This window comes from Sciurus carolinensis, chromosome 7 (genome assembly GCF_902686445.1).
Source record: "Sciurus carolinensis chromosome 7, mSciCar1.2, whole genome shotgun sequence".
NCBI classification, from domain to species: domain Eukaryota; kingdom Metazoa; phylum Chordata; class Mammalia; order Rodentia; family Sciuridae; genus Sciurus; species Sciurus carolinensis.
Genome location: NC_062219.1, coordinates 5,902,292 through 5,926,591, shown reverse-complemented (window position 1 = coordinate 5,926,591; position 24,300 = coordinate 5,902,292). Strand labels below are relative to the sequence as shown.

General features: G+C 35.8%; 1 protein-coding gene across 1 annotated transcript in view; it reads left to right on the top strand.

The window, feature by feature from the left end:
• The window catches only part of Pacrg (parkin coregulated), a 484,898-nt gene that overhangs the window by 18,244 nt on the left and 442,354 nt on the right, over positions 1–24,300 (top strand). The gene's annotated exons all lie outside the window — the stretch shown is intronic.

Below are 24,300 nucleotides of genomic sequence, written 5' to 3'. Positions count from 1 at the left end.
CAAAAAACTCCACACCAAGAATACAAATAACCCAATCAACAGATGGGCCAAGGAAATGAACAGACACTTCACAGAAGAAGATCTACAAGTAAGCAACAGATATATGAAAAAATGTTCCACATCTCTAGTAATAAGAGAAATGCAAATCAAAACTACCATAAGATTCCATCTCACCCCAGTTAGAATGGCGATTATCAAGAATACTAGCAACAATAGGTGTTGGTAAGGATGTGGAGAAAAAGGTACACTCATACATTGCTGATGGGTGTGCAAATAGTGCAGCCACTCTGGAAAGCAGTGTGGAGATTCCTCAGAAAACTTGGTATGGAACCACCATTTGACCCAGCTATCCCACTCCTTGGCCTATACCCAAAGGACTTAAAATCAGCATACTACAGTGATGTAGCCACAACAATGTTCATAGCTGCTCAATTAACAATAGCCAGATTGTGGAACCAACCTAGATGCCCTTCAATTGATGAATGGATAAAGAAACTGTGGTATATATACAATGGAATATTACTCAGTCATAAAAACTAATAAAATTATGGCATTTGCAAGCACATGGATGTAATTGGAGAATATCATGCTAAGTGAGATAAGCCAATCTCAATAAACCAAAGAACGAATGATGACACATAATGGGGGGTGGGAAGGGGCAAGAATGGAGGAAGAAGGGACTGTATAGAAGGATAAGAGGGGTGGGAGGGGTGGGAGGGGTGGGGGGAAGAAAAAAAAATAACAGAATGAAGCAAAAACTATTACCCTAGGTAAATGTATGATTACACAAATGGTATGCCTCTACTTCATGTACAAACAGAGAAAAAGATGTATCCCATTTGTTTACAATAAAAACAAATTTTAAAAAATTATGTTGTGATTATGATTTTTAAAATACATTTGTTCCTCAAGGGTTATGAATTTAAACTGTTTGGCATATAGTAAGGTCTTAGTCTAGAAAAGGATCTTTTTCTAGAAATTTTCTATGGGAACTTGAAAATAGATACTTGTTTATTTTTGTTCTGAATTCTTAAATGTAGATATCCTGTTTTAGTTCAAAAGATTACAGAGAATATCTATTTTAAAATATTAATATTTAAAAATGTAACTCATGTATAGTAAGGATTGGGTCAGTCTTAATTATGTTTGAAATAGGCATAAAAGTTTCAGTATTTCCTCTGATTTCTTTTCAATATGCCTACTTGATAGCCCACAATAAAGTAATTTTTCATAGGTTATTTAAATCGTTTAAAGATTTTTAAAGCAACTTATTGCTAAAAATCAATTTATATCATTAAATTTTTTGGCTCTTATATTGTTGATCAGTAAGTAGAAAATGCAAAGAAAATAAGTTACAAACTAGCATCAGAAAACAATGGAAAAAAACTGCATCAAAATGTATTCTTTTACTTCTCTTTATCCATTTCATGAGACTTGTCAAATTTCTACTTTAGTTCTGAAAATGACCTAATAGTAGGTAGCAATCTTTGCTCATACTTAACCCGAAGGCTCACAGTTCAAGAACTTGACTATTGCATTTATTTCATTTCCTGGAAAAGATGTGTATGTATGTATATTCAATATGTATTTTTCAACTCTAGTGCTCTTAAATGACATTTTATAAAGAGGATCTAGGGAGAACTTTGCATTTTGCTTCAACTTCCCTAATAAGAGTCGATTTTTAATCCATTTGTTACATTATGGGGATTGTGAGGACACCTACTTGACCAGACATTGGCCATATGCAGGCAAGAAGCACTTGAAGGTAATAAGTAGGGTGACCACTGATTCTGCAGGGTGAGACAAAAACATTTATATTTAATATATGAGGTCCAAGAATCAAAAGTTTAAAACCTCTGTGTGGTAATACAGTTAGTCTGTGATAGAGAAGAAGTATTATGCTCAGGGAAAGATTAATTTTAAGTTTTCCGTATATATGAAAGAATCATAGCTTAAACAGAAATTTAAGATGTCATTATACATTAATTTGCTTTCTTACCCTTACTGTCACTTTGGAAAAAAATATGGAAATTGATTATATTATAGAGATTAATTATGTAAACATTTTATATTTTAGAATTATGCTTCTAAATCAACTCACAGTAAAGTCATTGACGTAACAGGTTAGAAAAAGTAATACTAGAAAAACTTGATTATATAATAAATGTCAAATAAAATAATAAGTACAAAATAGATCATAGCTAACTACCTTCCTCTTGTGTTTTTTTCTTGGAAGAATCCCCTGAGAACTATATTTCGCTGACTGTCTATTGTAAACTAAAGAGGCAATGAATAAGTAATCCTGCGACAAATCACCTCTGTCCTGTACTTTATATTAAAAAACAGTTACTTTGCATGATAAAACTGTAACTTTCTTTCAGAATTGAATTAGTGTTAAATGTTTAGTAACTGTTAAATGTTTTCATGTGAACCGCAAATTTGGTGAATTGGGCACTGTATTATATTTAAATGTAGTTTAGAATTTGATATGATGTGGGGGTCCTAGATACAAAACAGAGACAGTTATCTAAGATAAATATTTGAATTTTAAACAATAATGATGGATGCTATGTTTATTCTTTATTTCCCTTTGAAATTTCTTGAGTAAATGATATGTCACACTTGCTGATTTTCACTACATGATACACACATTCACAGTGATTTTCATACCAGGAGCAAGTATGAAAGTGTCTAGGAGAATCATCTAATACAATCTTTACGAGGTAAACTATGAAGGTAAATAGTGAAGGTCTTTGTCTCCCCTCTCCTCAATGCTTTGCAGTCATGGACAAAGGAGGTGCAAGGCAGCAAGTGTTTCCTGCTTGCATAATCCTAACTTACTCTGTGAAAGTAATTCAATTCTCAATGCCCATCTGCACCCATTCCACATTTCCTTACTATTCGTCACCTACAGGAAAAGGACAGGAGATTAACTGACTAAGAACTTGCTTACAGTTTAAAAGGTCTTTCTCTATTTTCCATTTGGCCTTCTATTTTTAAGAGTAAAGCTGATTTGATTGATTTGAAACTTACTGAGTGCTACGTTAAGATCACAGGAATGGTGTTCTAGTCAAACCAAGAACCAGAAGCCTCAGGAGTCCATCAAAGGTGTGACAGCACCAGCTCAGTGGGTGCGTTAGACATCTTGGAAATGCCTCTGGTGACTTATGTAGTACAAATGCCAGCTTTGTCCAGCGCTTGTGCTGGCAGAGGCAGAATCAACCAGATGGGCTGAGCCAGGGTAGGACTTGCAAGTGGAGGCGCAGGGGCGGCAGCTGAAAGTGATTCTATGCAGGCAGAAGTTTGAGACAGAATCCAAACTTAGGTTTCCAAAGTGAACTGAGATGCACCCAGCTGTGGTTAGTAACAAGAGGGAGACAATTGGGAGACTGACCTTAATGAGATTTGACAAGATCCCCAGAACCCTGAATCTCCTGGCAGGAGATGCCCAGGCTCTCAGAGCATTCTTTGGAAAGTGGGGAGAGTACTCTGGAGGGTGAATCTAGCAGGCTAAAAAATTGTGTCTCATTGCAAAACCGATGTTGACAGTTTCCATTTCATTTTTAAGGTTAACTATTGTATAAAATAATTAGTTCAGCCTGTTAAATTAACTCTCTGGTTTCTATAGATCTAATGTCTGACTCTGGACAGTCATCCACAAACAAATGAATAACATTTGTTATTAAGTAAATAAAAACAATTAAGTGGATTGGAGTGAATCTGCTGAAATTTATTGAAACATTGGAAAAACCAACTTCGAATGTATATTCAGTTTATTATAGAAGAGTCATTTAATTTCTTTCCTACTATCAAATTTGAAAATCTCTCTTTTCAAATTGAGAAGAATTGTAAAAAATAAAACTAAAAACATGGGTGGGCTGCACGCACAGAGTTCAGAGGTGAAGTAGTATAGTCTGGCTGGTCCCGACTTCTCAGCCCCCATCCTCTGCCGAGGTCCACACTCCTCCAGTTCTGCCACTTTTGTCTATTGCTCATTTTAAAGACTTTAATGCAGCTTTTTTCAAATCTGTAAATAATATGCTTATACTGCTTCTTCTTCTTTCTTTTTTTTTTTTTTAAAAGAAAAAGCTTAGTGGAGGTACCAACATTATGCTACATATTTTCAAGTGTGGAAGGTGGTAAGTGTTGACTTGTACATACAACTGTGAAGCCAAGCTGTGCAAACAGTCAAGGTGATGGCCACATCTGTCCTCTGCAGGTGTCCTGTGTCTCCCTATAACTGTTCCCACTCTCTCTCTCCTCATTCCTAGTTCACCAATGGTCTTTCTGTCACTACTGATGAATTTGTAGTGTTAGAATTTTATACAGAGTATACTTCCCCCATAGCTTAATTTTTAATCAGCATAACTATTTCAAGATGCATCCATGTCATTGGGAGTGTCACTGTTTCACTCCTTTTTACTGCTAAATGCATTCCATTTGTGTGGATATAGCAGTTTAACTACTTACTGTCGATGGACTTTTGGGTTGTGTTCAGTATGTGGCTATTTTTGAAAGCCACCCTGAACGCAGGTATGAAAGTTTTTGTATGAATATGTATTTAGCTCTCCTGAGTTACTACCTCCGAGGAGATCAGCTGCACCAACTTTCAGGAAGCAGAAGCTGGAAAGCCCACAATGTCGGCCTTTCTCCCAGCTGGCACCTGAACTTATCAATGGCAATGACAAGTGTATCCTTGTCATCTCAGAGGCATTCAGAAGATGTCATGGAGTATCAATGAGTCCACTTCTTACATGAGATTGTTTTCTTAGGCATTGAATAAAAGAAGGCATATTTTGCATTTTGGTAGGTGTACCTATAGTCATTGTGTGTAGCAGCACCCTCATAATGTGACAGTACCCACCACAGGTTTGTGTCATTGATTTATATACTGTTTATATTACTGTTTATATGGTGCTGGTATGGTTATCACATGAGCTGTATTGAAGCATACTCCCTTAGATTATGAAAACAAACTTCATAATTTTTCTACCGAAAGATTGGCATTCAGTTTCTCCATAGTATGTCACTCAGCACATAGTGACATTTAGCTATTGTAGTTAGTACATTAACATTTTGCTTCATGTGTTGAGATTTATTTGTTCCTTGCACATAAAACTTAAATTTATGTCTGCCTTCATTTATTTTCTTTCAACAATATCTTAGAATTCCTTCACATTTTATAAGGAACCATAAATTTATTTCAGCCTAGGGCCAAAGCTAGCTCTCATGCTGACCTAGATGCATATATGCAATTTAGTCAGGAAATTTTGAAAATTTGAATGATAGCACATTAAACTGGAATAATGAACCAATAAAAATTTTTATAGCATTCAGAAAAATTATTTCTCAAACATTCACACTGTCATTTTACTCATTAAAATTTTTCTAGCATCATAAGCTGTATTCCTAAGACTTGAACAAAATTAACAGATCCCTAGACCCTCATGGTCAATTGATTTGCCCCCATTACAAAATAATGTAATCTTGTTTTGGAAAGCTAGACTAGGTGTTTATAACTAGGTTGTCTATCTTTAGATAATGACATAAAACTCTCAGGAAATCTTTAGTAAAGGTGACTATAGTGTACTTTACATTTTGCATAATATGGTTTTCCATGAATTTACTATCTTCATGTAGTCTTGGCCAGTGTGTGACTGAATTTGAACTGGCAAAGCCTCAGATGCTCTTGTCAGATAGAAACACTGCAACTGCAGAGGCTCTGCGAGGAGAGTACATGAAATATGGTTATGAAATGAAAGACCTCCTTTGTAACATGGAAGCCACATGCCGGAAGTACTGAGGTGAAGGTGCTAGTATGCAATCTTATAGGACCTGTCCCATAAGCCATGTCCTTACAGACTTTAGGACTTTGGAGGATCCTGCTCTCCTGGACACATGACCACTAGTGATGTGAGTTATGTGCTTAGCAGGGACGATTAATGCTGATTAGTCACTTAGGTACTATTTTGTGTATTTTGCCCAACGATTTCATTGTCCTTTACCCTGGTTACAAATGTACTTAATTCAATAAGGAAAAATCTTCCACTAAAGTTTTTGCTCTAGTGAAAGGTGTTTTTGAAGTCATATGCATTAATTGGGTTGACATATGTAATTAAAGCAATTTACTTTAGAATTAGTATAGCATCTCATCTACTCATATTAGTATTTCTGTAGTTGTTCATAAGGATGATCATTATGGTTAAAATAATAAAAATCTAAGAAGAAAAATTCCTATCTGAAGAGTTTAGATTGCAATTTGGGAACTAAATTTATTAATCCAAACAAATAGAGTTCATCAAGATTATTCCTGTTCCTTTTAGTCATTCACATGTTGGTGTCTAATTGTCATTTGTTTCTGTATTCAGTTCAATTGCTATAATTACCATTCATCTAGCAGCAGTTCTGAAATCTTTGCTGTCTTTACAAGACATAAAAAGAAGAATAAGGGTTTTCTATAAAATCTGGTTTACTTTCAGCTAGAAAATTTCCTTTTAAGATTTTTAGTCTTGATCTTAATTGTGAATATCAAATAGTGCCTCTCAGATGAGTGACACAGGCTAATTTGAAATGTTCTCTAAATCTACAAATATACTCTTCATTTTTCCTCATCTGGGTCTAAATTGCTCTGCTTGCATCTGTAATCAGGAATTGATTGGGTTGCCGTGGAAACTGGAAGAGTGTATTGCTGGTTGAAGAAAAAACGTGATAGAAGAAGTTCTGTTAACATAGTTGTCTGCCATCCTAAATGCCTGTCATTTTGAACAGTACAATGATAACATGCTCACACCCTGACCCCAAATCTTCTCTCTAGAACACTACTTTGTGATATTTGTCCTCTAGCATATTTGACATCAAATGCCTTTGTCACATGTCTAATTTTTTTCCATGTTGAACTATTTTTTTTCAAAAAAGGAAATTACTTTCTATTTTATTCAGTTATAAGACATCTTAGGAAAAACATGAAGCATAGTAAAATATTAATTATTTAGAAGCAAATTATCTGAAACTGACCTAGAGGTACAAAAAAATTTAGGTGAAGAAACAACTTTTAACATCTGATACTATAGGCAGCTTAGATGTGAAGGTCTATTTTACACAAACACACACACACCCACACACACACCCCCACACACGGAGTAATATTATGCATTTTAGAACGTGGAAACAAAAGTGAATTCTACTTGTCTTGAAAAGACATGAGAGTTGAAACTATGAAGATTGACCAAAAGAATGAGGGTGAAGTCAAAACAAGGAAGAGGAGCGTGACCCTGGCAGAGGCGGGGGCAGGGAGATGGGCACTAGGAGATGTGTCCACTAGCCCATATTCCAGAGTACAAGTGTCCTTTAACATTGACCTTCTGGAGTTTTCTGGAGACTTCCATTAATTGCCTGACTTCCAAAAGAAGAAATACAGAAAATTTTCTGTGACTTCTCCATTCCCAAGATTCCTCAAATCTTAGGAAACCAAAGATTCACAAGAGCAATCTTACTGAGGAAGGTTAGCACAACAAATATACTGTCCATATGCTTTAAATCCAGGTTGAAAAGAGAGCCATTACTTCTGGAGTGTCTGGGATAAGAAAATTGTTGTGCTGACTTTAGTTCTATTTTTATAAATAGTGTTAGACACAGAGCAAAGAAAGTTGCATTAGCAGAAAAATATTAAAATGTATGTGACATAATCTAAATAATGTATTCCCTGTTTAATATTGTTGAGATTTATATGCAAGATATTGGGATGTAGTTTTGAGTTCTTCATTCCACCTTATACTTCTTTTTTAGGGTTGTTATGCAGACTTGTATTTATTTATTTTTATTTTAATGATTTATTATTTTTGATTGATAAATTTTATACATTTTATGGGGTAGAATGTAATGTTTTGATATATGTACACAATGTGGCATGATTAAATCAAGCTAATTAACATATCCATCACCTCCCTTACCTATCACTTTTTATGTTGACATTTGAAATTTATCCTTAGTTATGTTGAAATAGATCTTGTTATTGACTGTATAGTCACTCTGCTGTGCAGCCGATCCTAAAACCTATTCCTCTTGTCTATCTGAAACTTGGCCTTCTTGTATCAGCAACTTCCATTCCCGCTTTCCCCATGCCCCAGCCTCTGGTACCCGCATTCCACTCTGTATTCTGTGAGTCTGATCTCATTGGATTCCACATGTGAGATCGTGCACTGTTTGTCTGCTACGCCTGTTTATTTCACTTACCATAACATCCTCTAGATTTTTCCAAATTGTTGCAAATGATGACAGGATTCCCCCCCTTTACAGGTTGAATTGTACCCCATCATGTATGTCTGCTGTCTTTTCTTTATCCAGTCTCCACTGATGTGAGCTGAGTTTGCTCCCATATTTTGGCTGTTGTGAATAATGCCTCAGTGAACGTGAGAGTGCATATATTCCTTTGACATGTGGATTTCAGTTCCCTTGGATGTACACCCAGAATTAGATTTTTGGGATGTTTGCTAGATCTATTTTTTGTTTTGTAAGGAGCCTCCATACCATTTTCCATACTGGTTATACTAACTTACATTACCAGACACTTGTATTTGTTTATTCTTATTTTAATGATTTATTATTTTTGATTGATAAATTTTATACATTTATACATTTATACAGACACAGTGTGTATGGGTCCCCTTTTCTCCGCACCCTAACACTTATCTTTCCTTCTTTTTATGAAAGCCATTCTAACAGATGTGAAGAGATATCTCTTGATGGTTTTGATTTGCATTTCCTGAATACAGTGATGCTAAAAATCTTTTAAAACTATACCTAGTCACCATTATTTGTATGTCTTCTTTTAAGAAATGTCTGTTCATGTTCTTTGCCCATTTTTTAATTAGGTTGTTTTCTTGATGTTGAATTGCTCTAGTTCCTTGTATATTCTGGAGATGACCCACTACCTTTCAGTGCAGATTATTTTGCAAACTCTATATCTGGTAAGGGGTCGATACCCTTTTCCCTTGGTTAGCTGCTTTCATGGGCATGCAGAATTTTTTAGTGTGATGTCATCTTGTTTGTCTATTTCTGCCTTTGCTGCCTGTGTAAATCACATGGCCCAGACCAATGTCAGGAAACTTCCCCCTGTTTTTTTCTTGTAGTTTTATAGTTTCAGGTCTGAAATTTAAGTCTTTAATCAATTGAGTTTATTTTTTTAACATATGATGTGAGACAAGGGTCTAATTTCATTCTTCCATATGTGAATATCCAGTTTTCCCAGCACCATTTATTGAAAAGACTGTCCTTCTCCACTGTGGTAGTACCATTGTCAAAAATCAGCTGACTGTAAATGTATGGCTTTATTTCTGGGTTTCTATACTTTTTAGTTTGTTCATATGTTTGCTTTTCTGCCAGTAAACACTGCTTTGATCATAAACTCTTTATAATATGTTATGAAATTAGGGGGAGTGGTACCTCTAGCTTTGTTCTTTTTGCTCATGATTGTTTTAGCTATTCAGGGTTTTATGTGGTTCCATATGAATTCAAAGGTAGTATTTCCCCCATTTCTTTGAAAACAATGATATTAGAACTTTGATATGGATTGCATTCAATTTGTACATTACTTTAGGTAGTATGGAAATCTTCACAATATTAATTGTTCCAATCCATGAACAAGGGATATCTTATCATTTATTTGTGTTTTAATTTCTTTCATGGGCATTTTATAGTTTTCCACATACAGATCTTTTATTCCTTGCTTAAATTTACGCCTAAATAAATTGTTGTTACTATTGTAAATGGTATTGTTTTCTTAATTTCCTTTTGAAATAGCTCATTATTAGTTTATAGAAATGCTACAGATTTTTGTCTCTTGAACACATGTTATGCACCATTACTCAAGTTTCTGGTGGAGGCTTTAGGATTCTCTACATGCAAGATGATATCATCCACAAATGAAGATACTTGCACACCTACATTCATATTAAAATGCCTTTTATTTATTTATTTTTAATTTTGCTTAATTGCTCTTGCTCGGACTACCAATACTATTTGAATTGACAGGGTGAAAGAATTTTTATTTTATCCCTGAACTTAGAGTAAAAGTTTTAAACTTTTCACTATTAATAATGACAAACTTCAAGTTTGTCAGACATGGTCCTTTATTGTGTCAAGATAACTTCCTTCTATACTGTTGATTATGTTGAGTGTTTTAAATCATGAAAATGTGTTGAATTTCATCATATTATTTCTCTGCTTCTGTTGAGATGATCATGAGTTTTATCCTTCATTTTATAAATGTCACCATTTATTACATTTGTTGATCTGTATATGTTGAACCAACCTGGCATCCCAGTGATAAATCCCACTCACTCATCCTTGAATTTTATTTGCTAATTTTTTGATGATTCTTACATCTAAATTCATCAGGATTATTGGCCGGTATTCTCCTTTTCTTACAGTGTCATTGTCTGGCTTTGGTATTAGGATAATATCAGCCTCATTAATAAGTTTGGAAGTATTCCCTCTACTTTGAATTTTTAAGAGTTTGAGAAGAATTGGTATTAGTTCATCTTTAAGTGTTTAGTAGAATCAGGTGAATCAGAACCCAAGCATGAAATCCTGGGGTTTTTCTTTGGGGACACTTTTTATTACTGATTCAATGTCATGATTGAACTATTCAGATATTCTGTTTATTCATGAAAATGTTCCATGTGCCCTTGAAAAGAAGGTGTATTCTGCTGCTGTTGGGTGAAGTGTTCTTACATATGCGTGGTAGGTCCATCTGTTCTGAAGTGTGATTCAAGACATGGTTTGTTATTGATATTCTGTCGAGATAATCTGTCCCTTGGTGAAACTGGGATATTCAGGTCCCCTTCTATTATAGTATTACAGTCTATCTCTCCCTTCAAATCACTTAATAATCTCTCAAGTATTAAGGCTTTCCAATGTTGGGTGCTAACATATTTATAATTCTTATGCTTGTTAATGAATTAACCCCTTTATCCTTATGTAATAGCCTTATTTACCTCTTTTAAAATAGTTTTTGAACTTAAGTCTATTTTGTCCATTGTAAGTATAGCTACCCTTGTTCTCTTTGTGTTTCCATTTACATGGTGTATCTTTCCTATCACTTCACTTTCCATCTGTGTGGGTAAAGAAAGTCTCTTGTAGGCAGCATATCAGTTTGTATATAATGGTTTTTAAATAGTCAACAACTCTGTGTCTTCATATTGGAGAATCTGTATTCAGGGCAATTGATAGGTAGGGACTTGCAACTGCCGTTTTCTGATTTTTCATTGTCCTGTAGGCCCTTCATTTTACCCCTTTTGCTTACTTTCTCTGTGGTTTGATGTGGGGTTTTTTTTTTTTTTTTTTTTTGATGGTTTCTGGATGATGTCGACTCTTTTAATTTACATTTTGTGCAGTTACTGTCAGTCTTTGTTTCATCACTTGAGGCTTACATAAAATACCCTTATAACAGGCTTACATAAAATATCCTTGTAACAGGTTACTTTAAACTGATAATAACTTGCCTTTACTCATACAAATACTCTACACTTTCCTTCCCTCCCCCTCCACAATTTATGACTTTGATATAAAAATTTATATTTGTTTTTGTACTTTGTATCACTTAACAATTTATTGTAATTACAGTTGTTTTTGGTAGTTTTGTCTTTTTCTTCTCCAAATGGTGATAAAATTGCTTTATGTACCTCTCTAACAGTAGTAGAAAAATTCTCTGTATGACATACCTATATGTTAATGTGTTTTTTATTATTAATGACCTTTCCTTTCAGTTTAAAGACCTCTCTTTAGCAATTCTGGTGATGTAGGTCTAGTGGTGATAAATACCCTTAGCTTTGTTTGTCTGGAAAAAAACATTTATTTTCTCTTGTTCTGAAAGACAGCCTTGCCAGGCAAATGCTCATGGTTGGCAGGTTATTTTTTCTAGTGTTTTGAATATATCATTCCATTCCATCCTGGCCTGCAGGATTTATATTAAGAAATCCACAGAAATCTCTAATGTAGTTCCCTTAATGTGATACATTTTTTATATTTTAATACTTTCTCTATTTTTTCTTTGTTTATGATTTTAATACTTTGCTTATTATGTGTCTTGGTGAACTCCTCTGGATTGAGATTTCTGTACCAAATATTGTCATACTTCCCCAGGTTGGGGAAAATTTTAGCCTTTATTTCCTTAAATTATGCTTCCTAGGCCTTTGTCTTTCTTCTCCTTTAGGTTCTACTATTATGTGAAGGTGGTTTTGCTTAATTATGTCTCACAATTTCCATAATCCTTCTACAGTCTTTTTTCATTCCTATTCTTTTTTCCTCTGGTTGGATAATTTCATATGTCCTGTCTTTGGGTGCATTATTTTCTTTTTCTCGATCAAGTCTACTACTGATCAAATTCCTATTGAATTTTCATTTCAGTTATTATGTCCTTAAAGATTTTTATTGTTTTTATTTATCAAACTTTTCATTCTGTCCATGATTTATTTCCCAATTTTTCTTTAATTTTCTATCTATATTTTTGTAGTTTTATTATACTCATTAAGAGAATATTTCTTATTTGTCATTTATCTTGTATATCTCAGTTTCTTCTGGATCCAATACTGAAGCATTTTTAGTTTATTTTGGTGGTGTTATATTTCCCTGATTTTTTATCACCCTGTGTCCTTACATTGTTATCTCTACATTTAAGGAGATGACCACTTCTGTCCTTTGCAGATCTTTTTGGTGGTGATAGACCTAAACTCTTTAGTACAACCTAAGACTCTAGATAGTCAGCTGGTAGAAACACAGGAAAGACAGACGTTTTTGGTGGGTGGGGGGAGGTTACCGGGGATTGAACTCAAGGGCACTCAACCACTGAGCCACATCCCCAGTTCTACTTTTTGTATTTTGTTTAGAGACAGGGTCTCACTGAGTTGCTTAACACCTTGCTTTTGTTGAGGCTCTCTTTGAACTCGAGGTCCTTCTGCCTCAGCCTCTCCAGCTGCTGGGATTACAGGTGTGTGCCACCGTACTCTGCTTGGAAAGACAGACCTTTGTGTCAAGTTCTCTGGGTCTTTTCCTGTTCTCTGAAGTCAGGTGGCAGTGCTCCATGGTTAGTGCTGGCTAGGCTCTGTGATCATCTCTGTTGATCTGGATTGCAGGTTGTCTTTCCTCGCTCACAGTATTGTTAAAAATTTGTAGTTGACAGGGTCATATGGTGGTCTCTGACACTGAATGAGGTCTCCTGGCTTCCTGCTTGGCCACCTGGGAGGCCAGTCTATAGGCTGTGCTCTACAGATACGTGTGGACCTGGACTTGACTACTGGCCTTTGGTAGGCTTAAGCAGAGCACTAAGGTTTGGTTGGGTCACTACTCTGTAGTTGGGGTTGAGCAGAGTCAGATGCTTTCTCTGTGGGTCATTGCTAACCTGCAGGTGCCTGGTGGCTGGGAAAACAGTGAGAACCCCGGGACTTAGTAGGATCCCTCTTCACTCTCTTATTTTCCCCCCAGGTACTAGTGATTAAACCTAGGGCCTCACACATGCCTGGCGAGGGTCCTACTCCTGAGCCACATCCTGAGCCCTTGGATCACCTCTCCACCACTAAGGTTTGGCCTTTCTGGGCCATCATGGACCTGCAGTTTCTCCCGTGTCTGAAGAAGACTTGCTGGAAGCACTAGAACTTTGAGATCACCTCTCCACTGCTAGAGCTGTTAAAATCCAGATGCTCCTTCTATGCATAATTGCTTGCTACAATGGCTTCTCCACCTGGAGAAGACTTCACTAGAGCACTGAATTTGTGTGCAGAAGCTGGCTAGGAATCCATGCCTTTGAGACCCAGGGGCCCTGTTTCCTGCAGTGTGTGCTAGTTTCTCTGGTGGCAGTTCCACTGCCTGGAATGCACAGCAGCACCAATGTTTGCCTTGCAGTCACTGCCAACTGTATGCTCCATTTTTCCTAACAGACCTCAGGTGGTTTGGCCCTGCTAGCAATCCCAGTGTTTCCCAGGTGACAAGAAAGCACTGAGCCTCTTGTGCAACAGAATGGTGGGGAAGAAATTCTGCCTCCAACTCACTTATGCCACTAAAGAAACTGTGGGTGCAGGAATTCTTTGTGTGGTGTCAGCTTGGTTGTGGGGAAAGTGCAAAGAGCTCTTTCTCTCACCTTTTGATCTCAGCTTCTCTCAGCTGTGCAGTACAGAGATGTCTCAGCCTCACTCTTGAGTTCCAGGATGTTCATGCTGGTATTCTTCCTGTGGAAAGTTGTAGGTGGATTCCTGGTTGGGGGAGTGAATCCAAAGAACTCCTATTCCACCATCTTGCTAGTGTCACTCTGCCATCATATACTTCTGAAAGGGTTTGAAACTACTGAGAACATTTTGTTCAGGGATAAATACATTGTTCTCAGGTGTCTTTTAAGAACTGGGACATAAGCAAAAAATATGCAGCCATTTTTACATACCATTCACACTGGTAACACAGTTTGTTTTAATGAATTAATGAAGCAGAGGGGAGATGTCTCGATACATGTACTAGATTGTACACTCTCTGTTGTTGTATTTGAATGGGTAATAAATAGGTGATTAAAAAGTCAGAGGGCATACACTGAGAAGTCCCTATATTCATTGTTCCTTTACAGAGGCAATCAAATATTTGTATCTTTTACAGAAATAGTTTATGAATTTTAAGCAAAAATGTACGTATACATTTGTTGATGCTGAAGTTTTTATTTGAGTAAATATGAGAACTATACATAAGTATGGTGTTATAGCCTTATTTTGCCTTTATCTGATTCAAAATCAGGTTAAGCAGCTCTTCATTTGTCTGCTGGACATTTAACTTTCTCCTTTGTGGAGTTTCCATTATACTCTCTGCCCAGTTTTCTTTTAGGAACCTTTTTTGTTGTTCTTTTTAGATATACATGACCATAGAATGTATTTTGGCATATTATACATACATGAAGTATGACTTATTCTAATTAGGATCCTATTCTTGTGGTTGTACATGATGCAGAATTACCCTGGTCATGTATTGAAATACAAGATAGGAAAGTTATGTCTGATGCATTCTACTGTCTTTCCTATTCCCCTGCTCCTCACTTCCCTTCGTTCCCCTTTGTTTAATCTAATAAACTTCTATTTTTCCCCTCCCTTGTTGTGGGTTAACATCCACATATCAGAGAGAATATTCAGTCTTTGGGTTTTTTGGGACTGGCTTGTTTCACTTAGCATGACATTTTCCAGTTCCATCCATTTACTGGCAAATGCCATAATTTCATTCTTCTTTATGGTTGAGTAATAATCCATTTTGTATATATACACATTTTCTTTATCCATTCATCTGTTGAAGGACACCTAGGTTAGTTCCATAGCTTGGCTATTGTGAATTGAGCTGCTATAAACATTGAAGTAGCTACATCACTGTACTATGCTGATTTTAAGTCCTTTGGGTATAGACCCAGGAGTGGGATAACTGGATCAAATGTTGGTTCCATTCCGAGTTTTCTAAGGAATCTCCATACTTCTTTCTATAGTGTCTTCACCAATTTACCATCCCACCAGTAATGTATGGGAGTACCTTTCTCCCCATGGCCTGACCAACATTTATTGTCACTTGTATTCTTTACCGTTGCCATTCTGACTGGAGTGAGATGGAATCTCAATGTAGTTTTAATTTACTTTTCTCAAATTACTAGAGACGTTGGACATTTTTAAATCTTTAAAACCTGCATCTCAGATAGAATATTAATCTCCAGGATATACAAAGAACTCAAAAAACTTAACACCAAAAACTCCCAAATAATCCAATCAATCAATGGGCAAAGGAACTGAACAAGCATTTCCAAGAAGAAATATAAATGGTCAAAAAATATAGGAACCTGTTTTTTTAATTACTAATTTATGAGAACTCTTTATTTACTAGAGATCTTTTTTTTTTTGGAATTTTTTAAAAAGATAGCCTCCTCTGTTGCTTGGGTTTTCACTCAGTAGAGTCTTCTTATAGAACTTATTAATTTTAATGGCAAATTTATCAATCTTTTCCTTCCTGGTTAGTACTTTTTGGTTTAAGAAATAATTCTCTATCCTGAGGCTATAAAACACACTTACTTTTCACATACAGCCTCTGATCTACCTGGAGTTAACTCTTAATAAGCTGTAAATTAGCGAACACCCTTCATTCTGTTAGTTTGTATGTATTGCTGCCCCAGCACCATGTTTGGGAAACACCATGTCCCTGTCACTTCACCATACAGCCTTTACTAGAAAAATAGTAGAAAGGAACAGTCGGTTTAAGTCTTCATATTTGTTTCAGTTTGTTTCTGAACTCATTATTCTCTGTGGAATCTCTGCTTTTCTATTCCTGCAATACTATTTGTCTTGCTTATTGTTATTTATTTTATGTTATTTTATGTTGAATGCTGCTATCTGGAATACGAACTTCTCCAATGTATTTGTTCATTAGAAGTGACCCTGACCCTTTAAATTTCCACATAGAATTTGTCAAGTTACAGGGCAGTAAAAGTGTTTTAATTTTGATTAGAATTGTATTATGTATATATAAATGGTAACAGTTGACATCTTTATTATATTGGACCTTTGATTTTATGAACATGATATATTGCTCTACTTACTTAGGTCTCCTTTTATATCTCTCCATAAGGTTTTATAATATTCTCAATAGAAGTCTGAGATCGATTTCTTGATATTTATTCCTTAGTACCTTTGTATGCCAATGTAAGTGGTATGGTTTTTGAGGGTTTTTTTTTTTTTTTTTTTTTTACATATACAGTTTTTTTTTGTTTTTTTTTTTTAAATCCTGGAGACTTGACCTGTGAAACTTACCTATTAATTTTATTTAAGTATGTGTTGAAGTTATCATATGTGAATAAAAATTTTATTTCTTCTTTTCCAATTCATATAACATTTTTCTTGTCTTACTGAATTGTCTTGTCCCCAGTTCATTGTTGAATATACGTAGCAATAGTGAGTATCACTGTCTTCTTCCTAGTTCTAGAAAGAGTCTTCAATAAAATATTTGTTATGGTTTTACAGTAGATTACCTTAATCAATTTGATGTAATCTTTTTCTATTTCCAATTTGCTTAAATTTATATCTTAAATAGATGATTACTTTATAATTTTCTAGCTATTGAGATGATCTTACAAATATAACATGCTTGGTATCTATCCTATATGACTAGCATTTCTGATAAATCACTCAACAGAATACGTGATTAAGTATGAGTTATTTTTACCTATAGTAATGTAAATACAGAAATAGTATTTGTATTTAACACACTGTTCTAAAAGTCAAGTATTAGGACTTTTTCTTGAAAATAAATCTTCAGATACTTATGTCTTGGCAGTTGTTCCCAGTATTAGAATCCGGGCAAGTCATTTGTGAATGGAGACAGTGAAGGAGAAGAGGGCAGGGGAATGGCTAAGCAAGGATGTGGCTTCAAGTGTGGTCAAGTCACACCTGGGGCCATGAAGAGACTGTACCAAAATAGCAATCCTGATTTCAGCCAGAGGAAGGAGGCTCTTAGATAGGAGCCCTCTTCCTGTACCTTGCAGTAATCAGTCATTGGCTTCTCCCTGCCTGCTCCAGGTTGGGAACATAACTCCCAGATGCCTCTGAGGAAGAATAGTGCATTCTCCCTGAACAGTCCATCCGAGATGGCTATGGAGGTGTGCTCTCAGCCACAGCACGCCTGAGGCGCCAGTGGACCACCACAAGCAAGGCATTATCTTCATCACTTCTTTTCACATTGATGTGACACTGTGGTGGTCAGCAAAGGGGAGTGGCCAGTGAAATGGAGTTTCAGCAGAACAATGAACAAGACCACACATCCAGAGGTAGAAATGAGCGTGGGATGTTCAGGGAACATTGTGAGGGGAATAGAGGGAGATCGGGATGCAGAAGGTAATCAGAGGCAGGAACAGGGCTCAGACAACAGGAAAGGACCAGGATATTGAGAGTCTTGTGAACAAAACAAGAGGTTTTTTAAAATTTTATTTTATGTGCCATGCTGATGGAGGTAGGTGATGGTTGATATGACGGAGGAGGCGCACAGAGGTCAGAGTGGCTGGAGGAGGTGGGCCAGGAAGAGAGTGGAAACGGTAGGAACTGACTCGAGGGAGTGGGAGTTAGAAAGTGAAGGACCCTATTGTCCTCTGAAAGGACTTTGACTTTTCCCTGGGTGTGATGGGTTATTGAAGGTTATAAACACAGTGACATGGTGAAAGAATTACTCTGGACACTGTGTCCAGAATACACCTTAGTACTCCCTGGTAGAGGCTGGGAGTCCAGTTAGGAGGATTTTGTAGTGACTGAGGCAAGAAGAGATGGTGACTCAAGGGAGTGTGGTCACAGTGGAGACTGGAAATATGAGCCAAGTCAAAGTAGATTGTGAGCTGGCAGCATTTGCTAGTGGTGCCCATGTGTCAGAGGTAAGAATGGGCGTGAGGAAATAAGAGTGAAGTGCTGCAGCTTTCTTGCTGACCCCCTTCTGCACAGGGTCCAGCGTGCCCACTACGACTGGTGCCTTCACGCTCCCTGCTTTGCTGTGGTTCATCCTCTTCCTCACACATGCCCCTCCAATCCCCAGTTCCTCAGTTTAACCCAAGCACACCATTTAGCTTCCCTCTCCGCCTTGTCCCTGGGTTCACCTCTGCTTATCCAAATGAGTTCTTTCTTGGCAGTGCTAAACAAAGTGTTGCATGACTTTAGCAACCTAGAGGAGCTGGCAAAAGTTTTAAAACCTGCTTTTCCTTTTCCTCTTAACTGTAATACTCTTTAAATAGATAAAGCAGGATTAAGATTTTTTTTCCTGCCAATGTGAAGCATTTTATTCTCTTTAGAAAGCATAAGAAGTTTTGGATTTGAATGTTTCACTCCACTCTGATATCTGTACCAAGTATAAGCTAGTTATTTATCTCTTTTAATATCACCATCCTATATTTTAGGTAATAATATTTCTAATTTTACAGATGGAGAAATTGAATCACAAGTGTTAAGTGAATTTTCTGAAATAAAATATTCAATTAGGGAAATTTCAAAAGGTTAATACTAAATTTACATACAGGGTCATTAAAGATACAAGAAAACAAACAGACCTAGCACGAAGATCTGTGTGGTCAGGGAGCTTGGATTTTACATTCATTGTCACAACACTGTCCTGAAAGACATTAACTGGCAGTTAGTAGGTTCTCTAAGTGCTGAGTGAGTCAGTCAATCTAGTGAGGCTTTATCAAGGTGGCAGAGGGAACATGGAGACATTGAGAATTCTGAGCGGGAGCGTCAGAGCTGATGTGCTATTTCAAGGACTTCGCTAATTGAGAATGGAATCCTCTTACTCTGAGCCAAGAAAACAGTGAGGACTGCCAGGTTATATAGAGCATGGTGTCCCTTCTGTGGAAACATTGAGAACTGAGGCCAGAAAGCTCATTTGTTTTGGGTCACTTAGGGCCTTGACCTTGCTGAGAACCTTGTGGATAGCTTTTATTTTCTGGGGTGGGGAGTTAAGGAGTAGGGGTCAAGAGAGACCTGGGATTCCTTTTCTTTACAGTGTTTACATATAACTTCTAGCTCAAAAGGTCATAAATATAAGAACTTTTTTCAAAAGACTTAAAAGCTATGTATTTCTTGGTCATAACACTTAGTATGCAATTACCTGTGGAGGTTGACTTCATGATTTTTTTCATCTTGATTACTACTTTATATTATGAGAGCAGGGGTTATTTGTATCTTGTGACATGCTAAAGATATCAGATTTTAAAATCAATTCTACACATAGAGCAGTGAGTAATCAATTCAGGAGGCAGATTAGTTTTGCATTTTTCAAACATGATCTTTTTCATTCCAATAGAAACTCTATGGATTCAATTGTAATATTGTTTTACAGCAAAATGTAACTTTGATTTATGTTCTGATGTTAAGTATTTATACTAGTTTACCATGTATGTGCTCTATTTTATCTCTGTAATTACACTAGATGGGCCAGGTTTTCTTTTTAATCACATTTAAGAATACATTTAACTAAAAACATTCACTAAGGTACATGTAGCTTCTGTTTTCATGAAACCAATTAATGATCCTGACAGGAACTCTATTTTTCTGAATTTTAGGACTTGCTTCACACAAATCAGAAGTACCCAGACTTTTAAATTTACAATATCCATTCAAACTTTAAATGCCCTTGATTAATAAAAATACATGTGACAGCAAAGTATAGCTCTGCTTTTAAGCTGTTAGAGAGAACATAAAATGATTATGGCTTGCAGTAAATGTTGTTATGGTCCTAAGATGTTTCCTGAGGGACTCAGCACTCTCTTGCACTTTCCTTAAGACTGACCCTCTCTCCTTGAGAAGCAGTGGGAAAGAGGCTGTGGCGGCAAGACCACTTTCAGGTCACCTGTCACAGCGCTGACAAGGCTCTGATATAAAACCTAATTTACAGTGTAGGAAGCACATCCATTATCCTTCTGATTTTAAAATAGAACATACATCAGCAAAATGATAAAAGAAAGTGCTTAAGAATTATTAATGTCAAGGACTATTTCATACCATAAAGTCACAACCCTTTTTGAATACTACTTAGAATTATAGTAGAGTTTAATGATATTCATGTGCTCTGTTCTCTGAAAATGAGTATTGTAGTATTCCAACTGTTGATAAGCTAATAATTGTGAATTAACTTGACTCCCTGTTATACCTAGGTAGATGGTATTGTCAGGATTTAGCTATTTCTTTTAAATGTGCACCAGAACTTTGCTGTAAGGACTTAAATAATGAATTTCCTTCTGATGTCTTATTAGACGTATGGTGTTGTTTTATCTTCATTTCTAAATAACAGTTGCTTGTTGCTGTCTCACTCCTGAGTCGTCCTCCTCCTAATTCTCAGCTGATGATGGATATGTGAACAAGTCCTGCAGAGTATTTTCTAAATTCTACTATCCTCTTGAAATGCTAGTAAACTCTCCAAGTGTCTATTTGGAAACCTTGGGTATTATTTTTAAAAGGGGTGCTTCATATCACTGGCTTTATTAATTTCATCATAATAATTAGTGTTCTAATAATTATGTTATAGATGAAATAATCTGAATTTTCTAACATTCTTTTAATATTTTCTTATAACTGAGTCAATGCTCAAGCATAAATTCTTTATAATAGGTTAATTCATTAGACTCAAATTTGAGATTTGACAGTCTGTAAGTAGAAATGTTGAAATATTTGCTTTGTAGTCTACTCTAGCAAAAAGTTAGGGTTATCCTTAAATTACCCTTTGCAGGTTCAGAGATAGAACACTAAATTAAGCAGTCATTTTACTGGTTCATAGCAAATTCTTATGTATTAAATATCAGCTACCCTTAAAACTAATTGTACTATATTTGAATGGACTATGCTTATATTATCTCCTTCATATCTGAGAGTTTTATGTTTAAATATAAATTAATACTTAAAATACAAATAAGAACAGATATAAATGAAAGGCTGAAGACTTAGGAGCCTAAACTTTTACATTTATATTTATATATACACACAGTTTTCTACCTACCGATAATACAGATCATCTACCCATTGATCTTTCTTCGACTATCCATCCATCCTCTATAACCCACTAATCTATTCTCTATCTCCTTTCCTTCCTACCTACCAACTGATTTACCTAGCTAAATATTAGACCCCTTTGGCCCAACAGGGCTAAGAGGCCGTTCGATTTTGTCTACTTATTTTTTATCAGTCAGCCTTTCCAGGAGGAATTTCAGGCTCTTCCCTAAGGGCTTCTTATCTAGGGAGGGGGGGAAATCCTGGAATGTATTTTTCTTGGTCCTGACTCAGTACCTAGTACTTCACTCCTAGTTTTTCTCTCTTCCTCTCCCCTCCCACCACACCCCAGTGTCCATGAGACTTGTGAGCCCTTCATTTAGGCCTCCCTCAACCATGAAACTAACCCCAACTGGCTGATCCATCTGACCCTTGACCTGTGCCCATTCCATGCAGGAAAATGGAACAGGCAAAATCAGATGTTTCTTTGGTTTTCACTTCTGGTTTATGTCATTAAAGTCAGTAGTTAAAGCCTTCACTCTCTGTTCTCAACTTGTTGCTTTGACCACCTAAGCTGACATGTGACTGCTCACCTTTCTCTCCTAGGTCAGCCCAGCTTCTGAGATATAAATGTACAGCATTATTCTTCATGTTTTATATTTTATTTTTAATTAACATGCATGATCCCTTTTTAATCTTTGCTCATGAGATTGGCTTATTATTTTCCTTCCTGATGTCCCCCCACTGCTTTTTTGACTGATATTTTAATTGAAGAGCATCCCAGGATTTTCCTTTCTGGAAGAACTTGTGTAAGATTCAAGTAATCTTTTCTCACAAAATTTTGTAGAACATGCCTGGAACATTTTTGGGACATTTCCTTATTAAGTATTTGTTAACTATTTAAAGTTTAATATAACCAATTCTTCAATTCTGGAAGGGTATTTGATCTGGGTATTCTTTTTAAGCTTTTTAAAATTTTTAATTGCCAAGTAATAATTGTATGTATTTCTGGAGTTTAATGGAATGTTTCAATACATGTATATGTTGTGGAATAATTTAAATCAGGCTAATTAACCACTTCAGATATTGATCATTTTTTGAGGTAGGTTTCAGCTATTTTAAAATATATGTTATTGTTAATTCCACTCGCTGTGCTGAGCAAGAGAGCATCAGAACCTGTTCCTCCTTTCTACAGAAACTCTGCACCCTGTTGACCAAGAGCTCCACCCTTCCCAATCCACATTCACCAGTCTACTCTCTACTTCCATGAGTTGAGCTTCTTTGGGTTCCACGTAAAATCACATGGAATTTCTTCTTCTGTGCCTGGCTTTTATTTTTTATTTATTTTTATTTTTTATTTATCAGAATGTCCTCTGGGTTCACTCTCCTTTGGCCAGGCTCCGTAGTGTTCTGGAAGAACTTGTGCATCTTTCCACACTTTCTTATCTATACATCTGCGGGTGTGCACTTGCTTGGTCTCCACATCTCAGTCTTGTGAGCAATGCTTCAAAGAACACAGGAGTGAGACGTCTCTGATGTACTGAGTATGATTCACTTGTGCATATACCAGAATTGGAATTAAATCAAACTTTTAGTTTTTTAAAGGAAATTCCACACTGTTTTCTAAAATTACTTGTATGAATTATGGTATTTCTTCTTAAATCAGTTTTCTAAGCTATATTTTTCTATCAATTTTCTATTCATCTGAGATTTTTAATTTATTGGTATAAAAATACTTATGTATTGATATTTTTAATTTTGATCTATCTATGATTATGGTCCTCCTTTCATTTTTATTGTTATTTTAATCTTCTTTTTGCTTTTTAAAATTAATCTAAAAATATCAGTGAACTTCATTAACCAGTTTTTGTTAATAACATATTTAAATTTATGAAACTTTACTTTTTGAATTTATTAGTTTTATTCATCTTTATATTCTATTTCAGACACATCTGTGTCTTATTTCTCACTTCTTTGATTTTATTCTGTTCTTTTTCAAACATAAGTTGAGCATTTAGCTCATTGATATTTAGTTTTTCTTTTCTAAATATTTGTTTGGAGTTATAAAATCCCCTCTAAAAGCCTGGCATGGTGACGTCTCCAGAGACTTGTAGGCAAAGTCAGGAGGATCATGTTTTAGGTCAACCTGGAAAAACTTAGCAAGACTCTATTCTAATAGAATGTTTCTCTAGAATTTAGGAAGACCTACATTCAATCCCAGCAACACACACACACACACACACACACACACACACAAACACATACACACACAAAATCTCTCGAAGGACTGACTCTCAGACACTTTTCCTATAGTATTTCTTTGGTGTTCATTTGCAGAATTTCTGAATTCCCATTATGATTTATTTTTTCATCTAAGTATTGTTTTAAGATGCAATGATTGTTAAGTGTAGTTAAGTGAAGTTCTCTTTAACTTTAACTTAATTGCAACATGAGAAAAATCACAGGGTTTCTGTGATATTATAGAGACATATTTTATGGTCTAATATATGAGAGATTTTCATAAAGATTTCAGGTATACTAAGTGAAAATGTTATTGGATTATTTAAGTGGCTCTATATTTTATATGTATATAAATATTTTGAATTTGTTCATTTGAGGGATTTCTGCTTATCTGCTTGACTTACCAGTGAAGGAGAGAGCTGAGCTAATGTTTCCTCATATGATGATAGATTTGCTTAGGTCTTTCAGTTGTTTTGTATTTTGAATTATATATATTCAACTAAGATTTCATTCAGTACATAAAGTTTAGAATAATCATACCTTCCTG